This window comes from Rhinoderma darwinii, chromosome 12, assembly GCF_050947455.1.
Source record: "Rhinoderma darwinii isolate aRhiDar2 chromosome 12, aRhiDar2.hap1, whole genome shotgun sequence".
Lineage (NCBI taxonomy): Eukaryota > Metazoa > Chordata > Amphibia > Anura > Rhinodermatidae > Rhinoderma > Rhinoderma darwinii.
Window position 1 is genome coordinate 44,614,642 of NC_134698.1, and position 23,042 is coordinate 44,637,683.

The 23,042-nt window shown below is 43.4% G+C and overlaps 1 long non-coding RNA gene across 1 annotated transcript in view; it reads right to left on the reverse strand.

Moving 5' to 3' along the window:
- Positions 1 to 619: 619 nt before the first annotated feature.
- LOC142664547 (uncharacterized) overlaps positions 620 to 23,042 on the reverse strand; it is a 60,897-nt gene continuing 38,474 nt past the window's right edge. The window contains exon 5 of the long non-coding RNA XR_012851311.1: positions 620 to 795. This is a non-coding gene — a long non-coding RNA (uncharacterized LOC142664547). The remainder of the gene's footprint in view (positions 796 to 23,042) is intronic.

The window sequence follows — 23,042 nt, forward strand, 5'->3', positions numbered from 1 at the left end:
TTTTAATATTTCCAAGACGCCGCACAAGCACACTAGTAAGGAGGAACAGAATGGATGATAAAATGAACACAAGAACTAAGCACATCAAAGGTCATGAAACAACCAATGAAAGGAATGGAGATGCAAAAAGCATCCCCTGATACTTAAATATAAAACCTACGTAGCTTAGTGCAGTCACTATTATGCAGAAAAGCACACTAGTACAGACAGAATAAAAGTATATATAGAGAACCATATACTAATATAATAAATAAAAAAACACCATTACAGTATAATTCAATTTACATTATATATAGGAACAAATATACATACAGTGTATAAACAAGGACATGCAATACAATGCAATGTTATATAACATGTCCATTCAGTGCAAAGTAGACATGTTATAAGAAGTATATTCATAATGAAAGTGTATAAAACAGTACTAAAAGCAACAATACAGTCAAATGTTAGTGCATATTATTAGCATAAAAATGATATATTTCCTAATAAAACACTTAGGGAAATAGCAGTGTATAATACTAAAAAGGTGAACACGCAGTGAGCGAAAATTATAAGAAATAATAATAACAAAGAAGGAGTGAACAAAGTATGAATAGTCTAAACCCAAATATCACTATATAAAGTATAAGACCAAATATAATGATCTTAAAGGAATATCATCAAGTGAAGATGTATCCAATGGTGGATGGTAATATATTTATCAAAGTCCTGTGCCATCTTCATCATACACGTATAGAAGAAACAAATTTGCACAAAAGAGAGGAGTAGGAGCCATGTTGAACTTGTATGGATCTGTGGGACATAAATAAAACAAATACAAAAATTAGTGAAGTTAAAAGTATATAAAACCAACTTAAAAACACAATTTTCAAAAACTTTGGTATTGGTGATATGGAGCATCAGTAAAAATAGATTATATCGATCAAGCATAAACTTACAAGGTGGTTATAAATATTTGGAGAAAAGGGAGCTATAGAGGAAGAGACCACAATCAGTATCATATTGTCACAATACAAAATATGTTGTGATAAAACATAAGACTTTTTAGCTATAGGAAAGGTGCAAAACAAATTTTTTAATTTAATCCTTTAGTGCAGGGGTCTCAAACTCGACCCGGTAAGTGGGCCACATATATAAAAAATGGGAAGTTGACGGGCCGCATTACTTTCAAATTTGATACAATACAAAATTATTGTTAATCAATTAGTTATTTGAACTACTATACTATAATACTAATACTACATTACTATAATAATACCGCTAGGTTTAAAATGTGTGAGATTTCTCCAAATGCTTATTTCAACAATCCAGTTTTCCAGTTTAAGTGTCGCTAAATGCAGTCCGGCGGCTCAGTTGGCAGCGTCTGGCAGACACACATGTCAAGATTGGGCAGCCCCTTTTTAGATAATGCCACAGTGCCCTCTGTAGATAATGCCATAGTGCCCTCTGTCGATACTGTCACAGTGCCCTCTTTAGATAATGCCACAGTGCCCTCTGTAGATAATGCCACAGTGCCCTCTGTAGTTGCTGCCACAGTGCCCTCTGTAGATGCTGCCACAGTGCCCTCTGTAGATGCTGCCACAGTGCCCTGGAAATGCTGCCACAGTGCCCTTTGTAGATGCTGCCACAGTCCCTCTTTAGCTGCTGCCACAGTGCCCCCTGTAGCTGCTGCCACAGTGCCCTCCGTAGATGCTGCCACAGAGCCCTCCACAGATGCTGCCACAATGCCCTCCGCAGATAATGCCACACACACCCCAAGTAGATAGCTCCATTGGTGCTCCCTCTAGGAGTGGAATCCCCAGCCAGAGCGTTACCAACGCTTTGGCTTGGGATTCCTCTGCTGTTGGAGCCTCTGAAGTCACTGTCCATACACTGTGACTTCAGGGGATTCTCATGGACGGGAATGTGATATCAGGGGCAACTACAGAGCCGGTTTCCCGGGCAGAGCACTAGTAGGCTCTTCCTGGGACTCCAGCAGTGCTCCTGACATCACTGGGACTCCTGCTCTGGGGAAACGCTTGACATCACTGTTGATGTATGGACAGCGATGTCAGGGAATTCCACAGAGTCCCGGAGCAGAGCCGATACTAGCGCTCTGCACGGGACTCCAGCTCTGGGGAAGCCCAAGACATCACTGTCAATATGAGCACAGCGATGTCAGGGGATTCACCAGATTCCCGGAGCAGAGCCTGTACTAGCGCTCTGCTCGGGACCTCGCTCTTGGGAAGACCCTGAGAGCACTGTCCATATATGAACAGCGATGTCAGGGAATTCCACAGAGTCCCGGAGCAGAGCCAATACTAGCGCTCTGCACGGGACTCCAGCTCTGGGGAAGCCCCAGACATCGCTGTCCATATGTGGACAGCGATGTCAGGGAATTCCACAGAGTCCTGGAGCAGAGTCTGTACTAGCAGCTCTGTGTCCCACGGTCCGTGTGCTTGAGACCCCTGCTTTAGTGCAAGCAGTATCAAGTATATGAATCCATCTGGCCTCTTTCTGGGACAAAATTTGCTTCCAATCACCTCCCCAACCATTGATTAGTACATGATCAATCCTCTTACCTGCAGATGTTTACTGTTGCAGCTATGATGTATCTTAAAATGCCTAGGTAGAGTCTTCAACTTCGATAGACCCGTTTCATTTTCTGCTGCTTCGATATCCAAGACATGTTGCCTCACACGACATCTTAATTCGCGTGAGGTTAGTCCGACATAGATTTTATCACACGGACAAGTCGCATCGTATATTACACAAATTGTGTTGCATCCAATGGAATGTGTGATTTTAAATTCTTTGTTACTATCTGAATTGAGGAAAATAACAGGAGTTGTCACATTTGGACATTCAACAGACTTCCCACAAGGATTGCAGCCCCATTTGGGGCACTTTGTCCCAAAGATTTTACCCGGGACCTTACCTGGATAATAACTCCGGACCAATAGATCTTTCAAATTCTTTGATCTTCGAAATATATTAGAGACAGTACCCTTGGTATATATCGATTCAATATCTCATCTGTGTGTAAGATATCCCAGTATTTGTTAACCCCTTCCCGCTCCTGGACGTATTATTAGGTCATGGTAACCATAGCGTTCGCGCTCCATGACCTAATAGTACGTCACAGGAGTAACGGCTGTTTCGGCCGTCCTCCCGACACATACAGGAGCTGTGACAGCTGCTGTCTCGTACAGCAGCTGTCACAGCTCCTACAGCGGGGACCGATCGCTGTGTCCCCGCTGATTAACCCCTTAAAAGCCGCGTTCAATAGAGATCGCGGCTTTTTAGGGGTTAAGCTACCATCGCCGGCCTGCTACACGATAGCGGCCGGCGATGGTGACTATGGCAACCGGACACCAAACAATGGCGTCCGACTAGTGAGTAGCTGACAGCTCTAATACACTGCCCTCAAGTCCCCTAGTGGGACAAAGTAATAAAGTAAAAAAAAGTTTAAAAAAGATGTGTAAAAATAAGAAAATAAGCGTTTTATAAGTAAAAATCCCCCTTTTTCCCTTATTAGTCCTTTATTATTAATAAAAATAGATAAATAAACAAACAAACTATACATAATTGGTATTGCCGCATCCGTAACGGCCTGAACTACAAAATTATTTTGTTATTTATCCTGCACGGTGAACGCCGTAAAAATAATAATAAACCGTACCAGAATCACAATTGTTTGGTCACTTCACCTCCCAAAAAATGGAATAAAAAGAGATCAAAAAGTCGCATATACCTAAATGGTACTGATTGAAACTACAGTTCGTTACGCAAAAAATAAGTCCTCACACGGCTTTATTGATGGAAAAATAAAAAAGTTCTGGCTCTTAGAATAAGGTAACACAAAAAGTGAATGATTTTTTACAAAACGTATTTTATTGTGCAAACGCCATAAGACATAAAAAAACTATAAACATATGGTATCGCCGTAATCGTATCACCCCGCAGAATAAAGTGAATATGTCATTTATAGCACATGGTGAACGCTGTAAAAAAAATAGAATAAAAAAACAATAGTAGAATGTTAAGGATCTGCCAGGCACAGCTTCTGTATCCACGCCCATAGGTAATCAGTCTGCACCTGCTTCTATGTCTGTGAGACTGACTCCATCTTCCACCACTCAGGATGGCAGGCTTAGGAGTGGGAGAGCCTATCACAGCCTGGCCAGACGGAGCTAGCTCCCGCCCTCTGTCTATTTATACCTGCCTTTCCTGTTCCTCCTTGCTTGTGATTCTTCTCTGTTTGTTTCCTGGCCCTGCTGCAGCTTCTTGAACTACTTGTCCCTGCTTCGTATTGACCCTGGCTTACTGACTACTCTCCTGCTCTGCGTTTGGCACCTCGTACTCTCCTGGTTTGACTGGGCTCGTTTACTACTCTTGTTGCTCACGGTGTTGCCGTGGGCAACTGCCCCGTTTCCCTTTGTTCTGTGTTTCCTTGTCTGGTTGTCTGTCATGCACTTACTGAGTGTAGGGACCGCCGCCCAGTTGTACCCCGTCGCCTAGGGCGGGTCGTTGCAAGTAGGCAGGGACTGAGTAGCTGGTAGATTAGGGCTCACTTGTCTGTTTCCCTATCCCTGTCATTACATAATCACAAGCCCATATACCTACTCTACCCTGGTCCCTCACACCACTATGGACCCCCTTGAGACCCTGGTTCAGCAAATGCAGGGTCTCTCCCTACATGTCCAGGCCCTGGCTCAGAGGGTCAACCAGCCTGTTGCTACCATGGTAGTGCCCCTCACCTCACCTCTTGAACCCCACCTCAAGTTGCCTGACCGGTTCTCAGGGGACCGGAAGACTTTTCTCTCCTTTCGGGAGAGTTGTAGGCTCTATTTTCGTTTAAAGCCCCACTCCTCAGGTTCTGAGAGCCAGCGGGTGGGTATAATTATGTCCCGGCTCCAGGAAGGGCCCCAAGAATGGGCCTTCTCCTTGGCTCCTGACGCCCCTGAACTTTCCTCCGTTGATCTTTTCTTTTCTGCTCTCGGACTCATTTATGACGAGACTGACAGGACTGCCTTTGCCGAGAGTCAGCTGGTGACCTTATGTCAGGGTAAGAGACCTGTTGAGAAGTATTGCTCTGACTTTAGGAAGTGGTGCGTAGCTTCTCAAATGGAATGACCCTGCCTTAAGGTGCCAGTTTAGGTTGGGTCTGTCGAACGCCCTGAAAGACCTGCTAGTTAGCTATCCCTCTTCTGACTCCCTAGACCAGGTTATGGATTTAGTGGTACGACTTGACCGACGTCTCAGGGAACGACAACGTGAACTTTTATGTGTTTTCTCCTCTGACTCCCCCATGATGCCTCCCGAGGTTCCGTTGCTCCGTTCTTCCACGGAAGACTCGGAGGTACCTATGCAACTTGGGGCCTCCGTGTCCCCCCAACAATGTAGAGAGTTCCGCAGGAAGAATGGTCTCTGCTTCTATAGTGGGGATGACAAGCATCAAGTGAACACCTGTCCTAGGCGTAAGAATAAGCAGCCGGAAAACTTCTGCGCCTAAGTGATCATCGGGGAGGTCACTTGAGCGCACAGGTATTTCCCGTAAATATGAAACGTAATAAAATCTTGCTTCCCTTTCAGGTCTCTTTTGGTGGTAGGTCTGCTACCGGCAGTGCCTTCATGGATTCAGGGTCGTCTGCTAATATCATGTCTGTGGAATTTGCTATGTCTCTAGCTATGCTTTTGATTGATTTGCCTAAACCTGTCCCGGTAGTGGGTATCGACTCCACTCCTCTTGCTAATGGTTATTTTACACAGCATACCCCTGTTTTTGAACTCCTTGTTGGCTCCATGCATTTGGAGCAGTGCTCTGTACTGTTGATGCAGGGATTATCGTCCAATTTGGTTTTAGGCCTTCCCTGGTTGCAGTTGCATAATCCCACGTTTGACTGGAATACTGGGGATCTTACCAAATGGGGTAATGAATGCTTGACGTCATGTTTTTCTGTTCATTCTATTTCACCCCCTGAAGAGGGGAAGACGCTACCTGAGTTTGCTCAGGACTTCGCTGATGTTTTCTCTAAGGAGGCCTCTGAAGTGTTACCTCCTCATAGAGAATATGATTGCGCTATCGATTTGGTACCAGGAGCTAAGCTCCCTAAGGGTAGGATATTTAATCTCTCTTGTCCCGAACGTGAAGCCATGAGAGAGTATATCCAGGAATGCCTGGACAAGGGTTACATTCGCCCCTCTACTTCTCCGGTAGGTGCTGGCTTCTTCTTCGTAGGGAAGAAGGATGGTGGTCTTAGGCCATGCATTGACTACCGTAACTTGAATAAGGTCACTGTAAGGAACCAGTATCCCCTTCCTTTGATTCCTGATCTCTTTAATCAGGTTCAGGGGGCCCAATGGTTCTCTAAGTTTGATCTACGGGGGGCGTATAACCTTATCCGCATCAAAGAGGGGGATGAGTAGAAGACTGCGTTTAAAACGCCCGAAGGTCATTTCGAATACCTTGTCATGCCCTTTGGGTTGTGTAATGCTCCCGCGGTCTTCCAGAATTTCATAAATGAGATTTTAAGAGATTACCTGGGGGTATTTCTTGTAGTGTACCTTGATGACATACTTGTGTTTTCCAAGGACTGGTCCTCCCACATTGAGCATGTCAGGAAGGTGCTCCAGGTCCTTCGGGAAAACAAACTGTTTGCGAAGACCGAAAAATGTGTGTTTGGGGTGCAGGAGATACCATTTTTGGGTCAAATCCTCACTCCTCATGAATTCCGCATGGACCCCGCCAAGGTTCAGGCTGTGGCGGAATGGGTCCAACCTGCCTCCCTGAAGGCGTTACAGTGCTTCTTGGGGTTCGCTAATTATTACAGGAGATTTATTGCTAACTTCTCGGTCATCGCTAAGCCTCTTACGGACCTCACTCGCAAGGGTGCTGATCTCCTCCACTGGCCTCCTGAGGCTGTCCAGGCTTTTGAGGCCCTTAAGAAGTGCTTTATCTCGGCCCCGGTGCTGATTCAGCCCAACCAAATGGAGCCATTTATCGTGGAGGTTGACGCGTACGAGGTGGGAGTGGGGGCTGTCTTGTCCCAGGGTACCAGGTCCCTCACCCATCTCCGTCCCTGTGCCTACTTCTCCAGGAAGTTTTCGCCCACTGAGAGTAACTATGATATTGGCAACCGCGAACTCTTAGCCATTAAATGGGCATTTGAAGAGTGGCGCCACTTCCTGGAGGGGGCTAGGCACCAGGTAACGGTCCTTACCGACCACAAGAATCTGGTTTTCCTAGAATCGGCCCGGAGGCTAAACCCGAGACAAGCTTGATGGGCGTTATTTTTTACCAGATTCAATTTTTTGGTTACCTATAGGGCTGGGTCTAAAAATATTAAGGCTGATGCACTGTCTCGTAGCTTCATGGCCAGCCCTCCTTCGGAGGAAGATCCTGCTTGTTTTTTGCCTCCAGGTATAATCATTTCCTCTATTGATTCTGATTTAGTCTCCGAAATTGCTGCTGATCAAGGTCCAGCTCCCGGGAACCTTCCTGAGAATAAGCTGTTTGTTCCCCTGCAATTCCGGCTAAGGGTACTTAGGGAAAATCATGACTCCGCACTATCTGGTCATCCAGGCATCCTGGGTACCAAGCACCTCATTGCCAGAAACTATTGGTGGCCTGGATTGCCTAAAGACGTTAAGGCCTACGTCGCCGCTTGTGAGGTTTGTGCTAGGTCCAAGAATCCCAGGTCCCGACCAGCGGGCTTACTACGTTCTTTGCCCATTCCCCAGAGACCTTGGACCCATATCTCCATGGATTTTATCACCGATTTGCCTCCATCTCAAGGCAAGTCGGTGGTGTGGGTTGTAGTAGACCGCTTCAGTAAGATGTGCCACTTTGTGCCCTCAAAAAACTACCCAATGCTAAGACTTTAGCTACCTTGTTTGTCAAACACATCCTGCGTCTCCATGGGGTCCCTGTCAATACTGTTTCAGACAAAGGGGTACAATTTGCTTCTTTGTTTTGGAGAGCCTTCTGTAAAAAGTTGGAGATTGATCTGTCCTTCTCCTCTGCCTTCCATCCTGAAACTAATGGCCAAACCGAGAAGACTAATCAGTCTCTAGAACAATATTTAAGGTGTTTTATCTCTGACTGTCAATATGATTGGGTCTCATTCATTCCCCTCGCCGAATTTTCCCTTAATAACCGGGTCAGTACCTCATCCGGGGTCTCCCCCTTTTTCTGTAATTTTGGGTTTAATCCACGGTTCTCCTCCCGGGAGATAGAGGTCGTTCATCGGGAACTGTGCACAGTCTGGGCCCAGGTTCAGAAGAACCTAGAGGCGTCCCAGAGCATACAAAAAACTCAGGCAGATAGAAGACGTTCTGCTAACCCCCTGTTTATGGTCGGGGATCTGGTGTGGCTATCGTCTAAGAACTTGCGCCTTAAGGTCCCGTCCATGAAGTTTTCTCCCCGGTTTATAGGGCCGTACAAGGTCATTGAAGTCCTCAATCCTGTCTCCTTCCGACTGGAATTGCCCCCATCTTTTCGAGTACACGACGTGTTTCATGACTCCCTCCTTAAACGCTGCTCCCCATCCTTGGCTCCTTCGAGGAAACCTCCTGTCCCCGTTCTCACCCCTGAGGGGGTAGAATTCGAGGGGGCCAAGATTGTGGACAGCAAGATGGTCCAAGGCTCCCTCCAGTACCTGGTCCATTGGAGAGGATACGGGCCTGAGGAGAGGACGTGGGTACCCGCCCGTGATGTTCACGCTGGGCTATTGGTCAGGAGGTTCCACCTTCGTTTCCCCAATAAACCAGGTCCATCTAGAAAGGGTCCGGTGGCCCCTCATAAAAGGGGGGGTACTGTTAAGGATCTGCCAGGCACAGCTTCTGTATCCACGCCCATAGGTAATCAGTCTGCACCTGCTTCTATGTCTGTGAGACTGACTCCATCTTCCACCACTCAGGATGGCAGGCTCAGGAGTGGGAGAGCCTATCACAGCCTGGCCAGACGGAGCTAGCTCCCGCCCTCTGTCTATTTATACCTGCCTTTCCTGTTCCTCCTTGCTTGCGATTCTTCTCTGTTGGTTTCCTGGCCCTGCTGCAGCTTCTTGAACTATTTGTCCCTGCTTCGTATTGACCCTGTGTAATGACGGGGGTAGGGAAACGGACAAGTGAGCCCTAATCTACCCGCCACTCTGTCTCTGCCTACTTGCAACGACCCACCCTAGGCGACGGGGTACAACTGGGCGGCGGTCCCTACGCTCAGTAAGTGCACGAGACAAACAGACAAGGGAACACAAAGCAAAGGGAAAGGGGCAGTTGCCCACGGCAACACCGTGAGCAACAAGAGTGGTGAACGAGCCGAGTCAAACCAGGAGTGCACGAGGTACCAAACGCAGAGCAGGAGAGTAGCCAGAAAGCCAGGGTCAGTATGGAGCAGGATCAAATAGATAGAAGCTGTAGCTGGGCCAGGAAACCACACGAGAAGAATCACAAGCAAAGGAGGAACAGGAAAGGCAGGTATAAATAGACAGAGGGCGGGAGCTAGCTCCGTCGGGCCAGGCTGCGATAGGCTCTCCCACTCCTAAGCCTGCCATCCTGAGTGGTGGAAGATGGAGTCAGTCTCAGAGACATAGACTCAGGTGCAGACTGATTACCTATGGGAGTATCCACAGAAGTTTTGCCTGGCAGATCCTTTACACCCTGGCTTACTGACTACTTTTCTGCTCTGCGTTTGGTACCTCGTACACTCCTGGTTTGACTCGGCTTGTTCACTACTCCCCTGCTCTGCATTTGGCACCTCGTACTCTCCTGGTTTGACTCGGCTCGTTAACTACTCTTGTTGCTCACGGTGTTGCCGTGGGCAACTGCCCCGTTTCCCTTTGTTCTGTGTTTCCTTGTCTGGTTGTCTGTCGTGCACTTACTGAGTGTAGGGACCGTCGCCCAGTTGTACCCCGTCGCCTAGGGCGGGTCGTTGCAAGTAGGCAGGGACTGAGTGGCGGGTAGATTAGGGCTCACTTGTCTGTTTGCCTATCCCTGTCATTACAAGAATTGCTGTTTTTTAGTCACCACGCCATCTAAAAATAGAATAAAAACTGATCAAAAAGCCACATGCACCCCAAGAAAACTGAATTCCTCAAGGGGTCTAGTTTCCAAAATTGGGTCACTTTTGGGGGGTTTCCACTGTTTTGGCACCACAAGACCTCTTCAAACCGGACATGGTGCCTAATAAAAAAGAGGCCTCATAATCCACTAGGTGCTCCTTTGCTTCGGAGGCCGGTGCTTCATTCCATTACCGCACTAGGGCCACATGTGGGATATTTCTCAAATTCCAGAATCTGGGCCATATGTATTAAGTTGCGTTTCTCTGGTAAAACCTTTTGTGTTTTAGAAAAAAATGGTATAAAAAGGATTTTCTGACAAAAATAAATATGTCAATTTCACCTCTACTTTGCTCTAAATTCCTGTGAAACACCTAAAGAGTTCATAAACTTTCTAAATGCTGTTGTGAATACTTTGAGGAGTCTAGTTTCTAAAATGGGGTGTTTGATGGGGGTGTCTAATATATAGGCCCCTCAAAGCAACTTCAGAACTGAACTGGAACCTAAAAAAAAAAAAAATGAGGCAATACTTTGCTTCTCCTAATGAGCATTGCATACTCTAAGACGACCCCAGTTTTGACCATTTGTATAAACGCAGACCCCTATTGGACCGTTTCAGTGCCCGGTTTTCCCAAGCATACACCCCCGAGAATTGTATTTCAATTGATGAGTCCTTGGTACATTTTAAAGGGAGGCTTCAATTCCGCCAGTACCTGCCGGGTAGGAGGGCAAGGTATGGCGTGTAGATGTATAAGCTGTGCGAGAGTGCATCAGGGTATACCTACAAATTTAGGATATATGAAGGGAAGGACAGCAGTGCTCAGCCCCCAGAATGCCCCCCCTTACTGGGAGTTAATGCAAAAATTGTGTGGGATTTGGTGCACCCACTGCTGGACCAGGGTTACCAACTCTACCTGGATAATTTTTATACCAGCGTCCCACTCTTCAAGTGCCTCGCTTCCAGAAGTCCTGCGGCATGCAGCACTGCTAGAAGAAATCTGAGAGGCCTCCCTAAGACTCTGCAGGGCAAACACTCAGAAGCGGTGAGAGCATGGCACAATCTAGCAGCAACATATTGTGTGTCATGTACAAGGACAAGAGAGATGTCACACCAGTACCCATGTACGAGGTACCAGTACAGAAACCCCCAAACCAGACTGCATCCTGGACTACAATAGGTACATGGGAGGGGTGGTCTTGTCAGATCAAGTCCTGAAGCCCTACAGCGCCATGCGGTGTGGTATAAGAAGCTGGCCATGCAAGAAAAATGTTATTTGCAAATTTCACCTCTACTTTGCTTTTATTTCTGTGAAATGCCTAAAGGGTTAAATAATCATTCTAAATGCTGTTTTGAATACTTTGAGGGGTCTAGTTTTCAAAATGGGGAGTTTTATGGGGGTTTCTAATACATAGGCCTCTCAAAGCCACTTTCGAACTGAACAGGTACCTTAAAAAAAAGGCTTTTGAAATTTTCTTAAAAATATGAGAAATTGCTTTTTATGTTCTAAGCCTTGAACCGTCCAAGAAAAATAAAAGAATGTTCAAAAAATGATGCCAATCTAAAGTAGACATATGGGAAATGTGAACTAGTAACTATTTTGGGTGGTATAACCGTCTGTTTTACAAGCAGATGCATTTAAATTCTGAAAAATGCTATTTTTTTATACATTTTCTCTAAATGTTGCAATTTTTCTCCAATAAACATTGAATATATCGTCCAAATTTTACCACTAACATAAAGCCCAATGTGTCACGAGAAAACAGTCTCAGATTTGCTTGGATAGGTTTAAGCATTCCGATGTTATTACCACATAAAGTGAAATATGTACACATGACGTCCAGGCTGGATTTCATGTGTATTCATTATCAGGACACTACAGTAATGTTAGGGTTTGTGTATGTAGCTTCACATAGTGATATAACTATATCGCTAGTGCAGTGTAAATGAATGGAGAGGAGTGCATGATGCCGATTGGTCAGCGTCATGCACTCCTCTGTACAACGCCCACTTGGTCGAAAGTAAAAGTACGCCCACTTGGGCATTAAGAAAGCTCATTAGCATAAACTTAAATCGCTCCTAACTTTGTGAAAAAAGATTGTTTTATTAAATGAAAAGCATTACTGTCACCTACATTAAAGCGCCGATCTCCTTATGTAGGAGATAGGGCACTTATAATGTGGTGACAGAGTCTCTTTAAGGCCAAAACAAGGCTGCGTCCTTAAGGGATTAAGCGCTGCTCTCAATTCACAACATCTGTAATTATATGTCAGGTTGTTGTTTAACAATTCTCCTAGGCATCAATAGGTCACCCCGTTTTGGGTTTTTTATAACCCTGTCTTCTTGACCATTCACTACAGCCACGGTTGTCAAAACACCTCCTGAGTTCAGTGTCTTGGTTTTCAAAACTACAGTTATCAGAGCAGATTCTTCGTATTCTCAAAAATTGACCTATAAGTATAGTGTTAATCAAATTAATCAGATGAGATGAATCGGCATGTAGAAGGGCATTCACTGAGGTGGACTTCCTATGTACATCAGTTTCCATTTTGTCCATCGTTGGTCACATGGAATTGTACATCTAGGAAATCCATCTTAGTCGATATATATCAAGATAGGGTAAGCCGCGCCCTCTGTTAGATGTCTCCACTCCTCCAGAGCCAATTTGATGGCCAGTAACTCAATAGAGTAATTGCGCTCTGAGGGAGAAAAAAAGTCTAGAATAATAGCCACATAATACTGCCTTCCCTTTGGAACCTGGAAGGATATCCTCTGGCATGTAGACTGAAGTGGATCTGGCACTGGTTCAGAAATCCTCTGCAGGTACTCACTTCTCCGTCGTAGCGAGGAGGTAGTGGTAGCGAAAATTGGGAGTCGACACCCGTACAAACAGGAGGTGTAGTAGGAGGAACAGCTGGAGCAACAGTAACAGGTGCCGTGATGGCTGCAGCTTGCGCATCCAGTCGCTGTGCAATGGAGTTCACTACTAGGAGGAGTTGGTCTTGTCGCAACTGAAGGTTTTCGCAGGTCTGTCTGCATGGCTTGTGACGTCGTCATGGTCTTGGGTTGACCATGGCCTGAGCGTACCGTCACGATCCGTGGGTATGTGGACCCACTAGGCCACACCGCCATAGCTGAGTAGCAGCTGGCCAAACAACAGTCCTAGTACAATAGTACCTTTAATAGTCCAGACAGTAATGGAGGCTCGGCACAGATGAACTTGTAGACACTAGACGTGGTGTATATCAGCAGGCTTGACCGGTGGCAGAACACGACTCCAACAGGTTAAGGCAAAGGAACAGATATAGCACAGGATTCAGGTAGCAGGGCACGGGAACAACGGGAACAGGATAACACTAAGGGACCATTTGCTAAGATTAAAATGGATAAACACAACGCTCAGGAAAGGAATGAAAGGGCAGAGCCATTTTTACAGTCCAGGGTGATCATGGACTAATTACAGATCCTACCCATGTGTGTGCACTGGCCCATTAAGGCCGGACGAGAGCGTGTGCGCGCACCCTACGGGAACCAGGGCACTGATGCGGAAGTGAGTGCCAGCGTTTCTCAGGAGGGAGATGCCGCCCGGCACTCACTCGTCCATGGCCGAGGCAGGTAAGAATGACCGCCCGCAGCTGTGGATGTTACACTGCGTAGCATGCTATATACGTTTGTAGTTCTTCTCTTAGAATACCCTCAAATATTTAACATACCACAGATGTCAAACTTACTGTACGGTAGTTACTTGATTCCACCTTCTTACCCTTCATAAATATTGGTACCAAATCAGCCGTCCTCCAATCCTGTGGTACTGATAATGTAAAGCTGGGTTCACACGACCATGTTACGTCCGTAATGTACGGAACGTATTTTGGCCGGAAGACCCGGACCGAACACACTGCAGGGGGCCGGGCTCTTAGCATCATAGTGATGTAAGACGCTAGGAGTCCCTGCCTCTGCGTGGAACTACTGTCCCGTACTGTAATCATGATTACAGTACGGGACAGTTGTCCTGCAGCGAGGCAGGGACTCCTAGCATCGTACATCACTATGATGCTAGGAGCTCGGCCCCCTGCACTGTGTTCGGTCCGGGTCTTCCGGCCGAAATACGTTCCGTACTTTACGGACGTAACATGGTCATGTGAACCCAGCCTTACAAGAGAGTCTAATAGGATGAGAAACCATGATCTTTGCATTACACAGCTCAATTCTCTTAATACCCGTGGATGAATGACGTCTGGGCCGGGGGCTTTATCAATATTTAATTTGCTCAGACGCAGCTGTACTTCCTCCTGTGTTAAGTAGGTAATATTGGGTGGGAAATCTTAATTATTGTCCTCCTAATAAACCTTGCTGTACACTGGATATTCCCTTTTAAAAGACAAATTCACTGTTGAATGTTAAGTTTAAAGGGAAGTTTGTATTAGAAAATTGTATATACAAAATCAATATAATATATTCCTTATCTATAAGCCTAATATAGGTAATCTGATCAACAGGTTGTCTCTTTAACAGAAAACACATATTCGTCGGCTAGCAGTGGTCAAGGGAATAAAAATTATCCACAGCTTCCGTGCTCTGTTATTGGACTAGGCCTTCCTAAAATATTTATAGGGGTTGTTCTAATTGGAGACCCTTCATATGAAAGCTGCGCTGGTGATCAGCTACAATGGGTCTGACTGTTAAAACCCCCAGCCACCAACTGTATTATTTTGGGCACACATTTTGCTGCATGGGAAATGTAGTATTCCATGGTGCCCATTCAAATGAGTCAGTAAACATGTAATAATTGATCGTGCCTGCAACACGGCTTCATCAGTGACTCAGGCTGCTGCCCTGTATCTCCCTCATGCTTTTATACTAAAACTCTGTACTTGGCTACTGTGTATAAGCGCAGGTTCTGCTCAAGAAGTCAGTGCATGTTGATATGGTTTTTCTTACAACATTAATATAACCTACGAGGAACTAAACCTCCAGTGAGAAAAAAACAACAACCGGGTAATTGACATATAAATACTAAGCCATAAAAGTCACAGTAAGGGAGGAAACCTGCGGGGAGACAGAATGGCACACTATGTTATTGTATGTCTAGTGCAGGGGGTGATACATGACACATGGTGCACTGTGTCATGCACCACCCCATCCGGCCCTGCACTAGCCATGACATACCATATATTTCGGACTATAAGACGCAGTTTTTAGCAAGAATAAATCTTGCTAAAAAGGCCCTGTGTCTTATAGTCGGCAATCAAGGGACCCGGCATCACCAGACCCCCTGACCGCTCCTTACTTAACCCCTTCCCGAACCGTGATGTGCCAGCACATCATGGAGCGGGGAGGGGACGATGTATGGAGCAGGCTCATTTGCGGAGCCCACACCATACACTGCAGGTGTCAACTTCTGACATGCTGCATTAACGGCCAGGAACAGCGATGGCACTGTTCTTTAACTAGTTAAATGCCGTGATCAATAGCGACCGCAGCAATTATAGTGGTTTTCCCATAAATGTCAGATAGATGCGGGTCCCACCTCTGGGACCCGCATCTATCTCTAGAATGGGGTCTCCTAAACCCTGTTCTATCTTACCCGGCTCCGCTGTCTTCTGGCCACTTCCTGGTTACATGGTTGAGCTATGGAAACAGCGTAAATCGCTATGTAACTCCCATAGAACTGAATAATAGTTACGGAAACAGCTTAGCATGCTACGCTGCTTCTGTAACTGCCATTCACTACTATGGGAGTTATGGAAACAACGTAGCTCAGCGAGTTACGCTGTTTCCGTAACTCATCCATGTATTGCAGTGTATTGTACCAGCGATCTAATGATCACTGCTTCAAGTCCCCTAGGGGAACTAATAAAATGTGTAAAAAAAAAAAAGTTAGATACATTTTCAGGAGTGTAAAAAAAATTTGAAAGTAAAAAAAAAAAAAACCTTTTCCCATTTTTTTTGCACAATATAAAAATAAAAAAATAATAAGAAAATTGTATCGCTGCATCCGAAAAAGTCCGAAACTATTACACTATAGCATCATTTGACTCACACAGTGAACAGCGTAAGAAAAATAAATTTAAAACCCCAGAATCATTGTCTTTTGGTCACCATAGCGCTAAAAAGTGCTAAAAAAAATCGTATGTACCAAAAAATGGTGCTAATAAAAACTACAGAAGGTCCCACAAAAAATAAGCCCTCACACCGCTCAAACGTTATGGTTACGTTAAGTTATGGCTCTCAGAATGTATTTTTTTTTACCCAATAGTTTTTTCTTTGTATAAGAAGTAAAATAATTTTTTTCCTATTTTCTGTTGTCTAAAACCTGGGTGCATCTTATAGTCAGGTGCGTCTTATAGTCTGAAAAATACAGTACTGTATCAGTTGTGCACCTTTTATTAGTTGCTACTATTATGTGTCATTATGTCATGTCATAATTTTTATGTTGTTCTTGTATCCCTGCCGTCTGTTTAATGTGGGACAGTGAAAAAAGAAAGATGATAAACCCATGGCCATTTCCATGGGATGAAGGACCATGGAAGAAAGTAGTTAATCTACATTGAAATGCTAAATTAGGTATTTCCAAGTTTAAATTCATGTATCTCATAAGGACCGTTTTTTTCCCCTACACTTGACCTTCTTGGGGTGAAGAAACTTTTTTACAATATTGTGGTTTGTTAGGGAATAGGGACTCCTAAAATTATTTGGCAAACATCTAGACAGAATTAAAGGAGCATATCAGATGCCATTTCATTTGGTCTTAGCTGATATATTACAATTTTTCATGAATATTGTATCTGGACAACTATAAAATGCACACAAACTAAGAAAGCAGTAATAACTAATTCATTTTCCCATAAGGAGACTTATATTTAAAATTTCAAAAGGTATTTACAGACTCTGGATCCCACCCCCTTCCTACCTTCAGATTCCCTAAACTTTTTGAGTCTGTCAGGCTTCTGCGGGTATAAAAAAAACGTGATACCCCGCTCTCCCTGAACCCTTCTGGACTGATGTCCTGCACCCTCTACCTTCCCCTCTAAAGAAGTTACTGTCTAAAACTTATTCAGACATAATTCTCTGTGAAGCCCCCAGCAAACCCGGCTATATGCTAGCTTGGGAAATGGAACTTAATATGACCTTTGATGACCATGAATTGAAACAGATACTTTGCAGCTCCCATGCGTTCAATAGATGTGTTTGAGTTTATATGAGAACTCATTTAAAACTGTCACCCGATGGTATAGAACCCCTGAATTCTTGTTTAAAATAGGTTTCATTACTAGTGACCTATGCTGGCATTGTAATAGAGAGACTGGTGTTAGTACGGTTGAAAAAATACAAACAGTGGATATAAAAAGTCGACACACCCCTGTTAAAATGCCAGGTTTTTGTCATATCAAATAATCAGTACAAGATGAATCATTTCAGAATTTTTTCCACCTTTAATGTGACACATAATCTGTACAATTCCATTGAAAAACAAACTAAAATCATTTAGAGGGGGGAAATAAAAATAACAAAGCTACAATAATGTGGTTGCATAAGTGTGAACACCCTCTTATAATTGGGGATATGGTTGTGTTCAGAATTAGGCAATCACATTTAAACTCATGTTAAATAGTAGTCAGTACACAGCTGCCATTATTTAAAGTGATTCTGAGTAACCCCATATAAAGTTCATCTGTTCTATTAGGATTTTCCTTACATTTTCTTTGTTACATGTGACAGCAAAAGCAACGGTCCGTAAAGAGCTTACAACACATCAAAGGGATCTGATTTTTGAAAGACATCAGTCAGGAGAAGGGTACCAAAGAATTTCCAAGGCATTAGATATACCATGAAACACAGTGAAGACGGTCATCAAGAAGTGGATTACATTTGGCACAACAGTAACATTACCAAGAGCCGGACATCCCTCAAAACTTAATGAAAAGACAAAATGATAATTGGTCAGGGAGGCTACCAAGAGGCCTATAGCAACATTAAAGGAGCTGCAGGACATTCTGGCAGCTACTGTTTGTGTAGTGCATGTGACAACAATCTCCCAAATTCTTCATATTGTATGTCTGGGCTGTGAGTTAGGGTGGCAAGACGGAAGCCTTTTCTAACAAAGAAAAACATCCATTTGTATATTTGTTCCTATATATAATGTAAATTGAATTATACTGTAATGATGGTGTGTTTTTTTATTATATTAGTATATGGTTCTCTATATATACTTTTATTCTGTCTGTATTAGTGTGCTTTTATGCAGAATATAGACCGCACTAAACTTCGTAGGTTTTATATTCAAGTGTCAGGGGATGCTTTTTGCATTTCTGAACCTTTCATTGGTTGTCACAAGACTTTTGATGTGCTTAGGTCTTGTGTTAATTTTATCATCCATTCTGCGCCTCCTTCCTCTTCTACACTAGTGCGCGTGTGGGGTGCTTGGCCGCTCCCCCATTTGCATCTCCCTCCATCTTCGTGGTGGGGCGGGCATCTGGGGATGGCGGCCATGCTGTTATGATTGGCGCGTTCCGGGCAGCTGACCATGCTCCCACTAGCCTGCCCATCCCTCATTGAGGGAGGGACCTGTGTGATTATGGTAAGCTGCACCTGGTAGATGTTTGCTACGCAGCCTCACAGACTCATGCCCTCATAACCTTACATAGTGCTATGATGAGAAGTCTGCCAGTGGGATTACATCTTGTAGAACTTTGAGGTAATTTATTACCTATGTTACCAGCTGTATGTTTTGTCATTCATTGGTGGGTTGTGCTTTATATACCCATACATTCTTGACCTTTGGTATAGCCCCCAGAAGAAGCTATGTGCGAAACACATGTTGGGATTTGGATACCCTCATAGCTTTGGTCTGTATGCCTTCTTATATAGTTTTTTTTTGTGATCTGGCTCTCATCATATAATATAAACTCCTTTTTTTGGATGTTTTCTTTTCCATTTTTTACTTTATGATATATGTACCAGTTCCCATATGCACTATTTGCACTTTATTATATAAAGCTCTTGGACCCGACCTACAGTATGTGGGGATACTTCTTCATGGGTAATGTTACTGCTAATGTACTTGATTTTGTCTCTCAATAAAACATTGTTTATTTTTCTCTAGAAATGTTTCATGTGTGATTTCTTGTATAGGTATTCATATGTGTATGTCACACGGCTCATTAAGTTTGCTATAAGCATGTATTGGTCTAATTGTCTCAGTTGGTGTCACACTAATGTTTTGTAAAGTGGTAATATTATAGCCTTGTCCCGCGAGTCCATGCCTCTTTTAATGCACAACAATATTTTGCTGGTCTTAGAAGCAGCTGATTAACATTGCATGCTGTTATTTAGTTTATGATCTACAAGTAAACCCAGATCCTCCTCAACAAGTGACTTTCCCAGTGTAGCTCCCCCTAGGACATATGATGCATGCAGATTGTTGGTACCCAGATGCATAACTTTACACTTATCTACATTAAACCTCATTTGCCAAGTGAATGCCCAAACACTCAGTGTGTCCAAATCGGCTTGTAATTTATCAACATCTCCCATAGACTGAACTATATTACATAGCTTGGTGTCATCTGCAAAAATAGAAACAGTGCTATTAATCCCATCCTCTATATCATGATGTGAACATGGTCTAACTAGCTGCCAATTATGCATTAGATAGGAATCCAAAAGAATAATGCAAAACTCCAACATGTTTGAATTTTCAACCATGCATATAGATTTTGAGCTAAGCTTACAGAAAATTGTGAGGTCTTTGGAAAGTAACCAAATGACTATGGTTTTTTTTTCTGTAAAGTTCAGAATTTACTTCAGGGGTCTAATATGTAGTTACATATTATGATTGAAAAACAAGGCACAAATCTGTCAAATATTCAACCAGACATAAATCCACCCTAATGTATTGCTTCACGGAGGTTAATCCAAATCAAGGCAAAGGCAATATCCCTATGAGATGACAATGTATCCTAATGGCAGGGAAAACAATATTCCTTAATAATTTCTTAAATGGAAATCACAGTTAATCACTGGATCAATCATCTATAAATTTATATTTGTTGGGATATGGAGCTTAGTCTTAAAAAAATGTGGGTGTGTTGGGCGGAATTGACAAAGATTAAGCTATGAATAATGATAGCATCTACAGAAATACAAAATTGTGCTTAGTCTAATATAAATAACTGGATATAGGAAAAAAATGCAACTACAGAAGATCGCTCAAAGCTCTCAGGCCTCTCTCATTGCAGAAAATATATAGATGCTAGAGACAATCTGGCATAGAGTAGTTTTGCATATTTTTGCATAAAACAAATGAGGGACTCTGAAATAACATGCAAAAAATATTTCTTAAAAGGTCCTAAAGAAAAAAACAATAAACTAGAAGTGGGAATGTACACAAGATGCTTAAGACCAATAATCAAAAGAAAATAACAATACTACAATAACTTACAGAAAAGTTCTAACAGGGAATAAGCCTCCATGTGAATCTCCCTGTGGCTCTCTCCACTTATGCAGCATTAAAATAGACAGCTGCCCTTGTTCTAGGACTAGGGAACAACAGTTATCTTGCTGCCTTACTGGTGCTGGAACAAAAATACTGCAGGTGAGTATGAATATGTGAGGTCAGCACGTAAACTAAAGGAGGCATGATGTCGGTCCGCATGACAAAAGGAAACTTAATATTTTTTTTACTTTAAAACCTTTTTCCCCCTAATGTGGTCTGCTCATTCCCTGATGAGTCTAAGTATGAGATGTGTAGGTACCGTAGCATAGGGGCAGTACTGTAGCATAGGGGCAAGAGAGGGTTATTCAATGGTACATCTCCTAAACTGAATGTGAGCGAGGGACTCACTCACAACAGGTCAGTTACCTCTCTACTAAGTCTCTGATTTACCTTTTACAATCTGACTTCTGTGCTTTACATACTCCTGAAACTGCATTAACTAAAGTATCTAATGATATATTGTCGGTCAAATACAATGATCAGTACTTCCTTCCAGATCTATCAGATCTGTTATGTTCTGGCTTCCCTCCTGTCTTTCCTAGCTCACTCTACGTCCTCTCCACTTCCTCTCTCTGTTGGGTTTCTCCGAGGTTCAGTGTTGGGTCCCTTGCTCTTTTTTATTCTACACAATTCCAGTCTGGCATAAGCAGTTTATAAGCAGACTATAAGCAGGTTTTGTTTCCAGTACCAACTTCATGCTAATAACACTTAACAGTCTTTTTAAAACTGGGCTCCTATTATCTCCTTTATCATCTTCTTCACCTAAACCTGATAACTTCATCCCCGTCTATAGTACCACCATCCTCCTTAGACATTAGATCCGATGTCTTGGAGTTATACTTGACTCTGATCTGTCCTTTCACATTCAATCCGTTGCCAAATCCTGTCACCTTCACCTAAAAAAGATTTCTCATATTCAGCCCTACCGCAACACTGACACTGCTAATACACTAATCCAGGCCCTAAACATTTCTGGCCTAGACTACTCTAACTCGTTTACTAACTGGCATTCCACTAAGCAAACTGACTCCACTTCAATCCATAATGAATGCAGCAGCCAGGTTGATATTTCTGTCTAGCAGTTATACTAACGGCTCGGCTCTCTGTCACTCACTAAAGTGGTTACCTGTTTCTCACCCTAAATTCAAAACTCTCCTCCTAGTCTACAAAGCTCTTCACAATGCTGCACATTGTAAATCTCAACTCCTAGGGTATGTTCACACGCAGTGACCAAAAACGTCTCAAAATACAGAGCTGTTTTCAGGTGAAAACAGCTCCTGATTTTCAGACGTTTTTGTAGCAACTCGCGTTTTTTGCTGCGTATTTTACAGCCGTTATTGGAGCTGTTTTTCAATAGGGTCAATGAAAAACGACTCCAAAAACGTCCCAAGAAGTGACATGCACTTCTTTTTCGTCTTTTTCATCTTTTTGACAGCGACGCGTAAAATTACACCTCGTGGGAACAGAACACTGTAAAACCAATTGCAAGCAATGGGCAGATGTTTGTAGGCTTATTAGGGGCGTTTTTTTTCAGGGGTAATTCGAGGCGTAAAACGCCCGAATTACATCTGAAAACACTGCGCGTGAACATATCCTAATACCAAACCACTCAGGCTTTCCCCTCAGTCAATGACCTAGGAGTCTCTTTATATTTTATTACATCCTCTTTATCCCATCAGCAGGACTTCTCCCATGCTGCACCCATTCTGTGGAAAGCACTGCCCTTGGCCATTAGACTTGTTCCTAACATTTCTGGTTTCAAGCATGCCTTGAAAACTCATTTAGTCTACGAGTCCTATGTCACACACCCATACTTCATGACCCGTATACAACCTGACATGGTCGCAATTATGGAAACTCTACCCTGTACTCAAATGTTTGCCCTATCACATTATATTCACGTCAGGTGCATTACATTTAGCAACATTAAATTTCATCTGCCATGTTTTTGCCATGCTTCTAGCTTATCTAGGTCTTTCTGTAATATTGTATAATCAAGCTGAATTTTAAGTATCCTACAAAGTTTTGTATTGTCAGAAAAAAATTATATCAATCCCATCCACAAGCTCAATAATATAGAGATTAAAATTAATTAGGCCTAACACCGATCCCTGCGGTACCCTACTACTGACTTCAGCCCATTTTGAGTAAGTACCATTTATAATGACTCTTTGTTTTCTGTCCCTTAACCATTTCTTTACCCACATGCATACATGGTCATCCCAGTCCCTGCCTCTATAGTGTCAGAACAAGACTGTTGAGTGGAACAGTATCAAATGCTTTTGCAAAATCCAAATACAGATATAGCCATCTTTAACTTGATTCTGAGGACTTTCTGCAGCGTGATATCACATAACAAAAGCCATTGAAAAGTCATTGAAAAAGTCAAGATAAGAGATCTAGCTATTGTTTATTTAATGCATTAAAAGTCAAGATAAAGACGACTACATCTGTAAATCACATCAGCCACATGACCAAGATCCAGATTTGCACTTACCTCCTCATA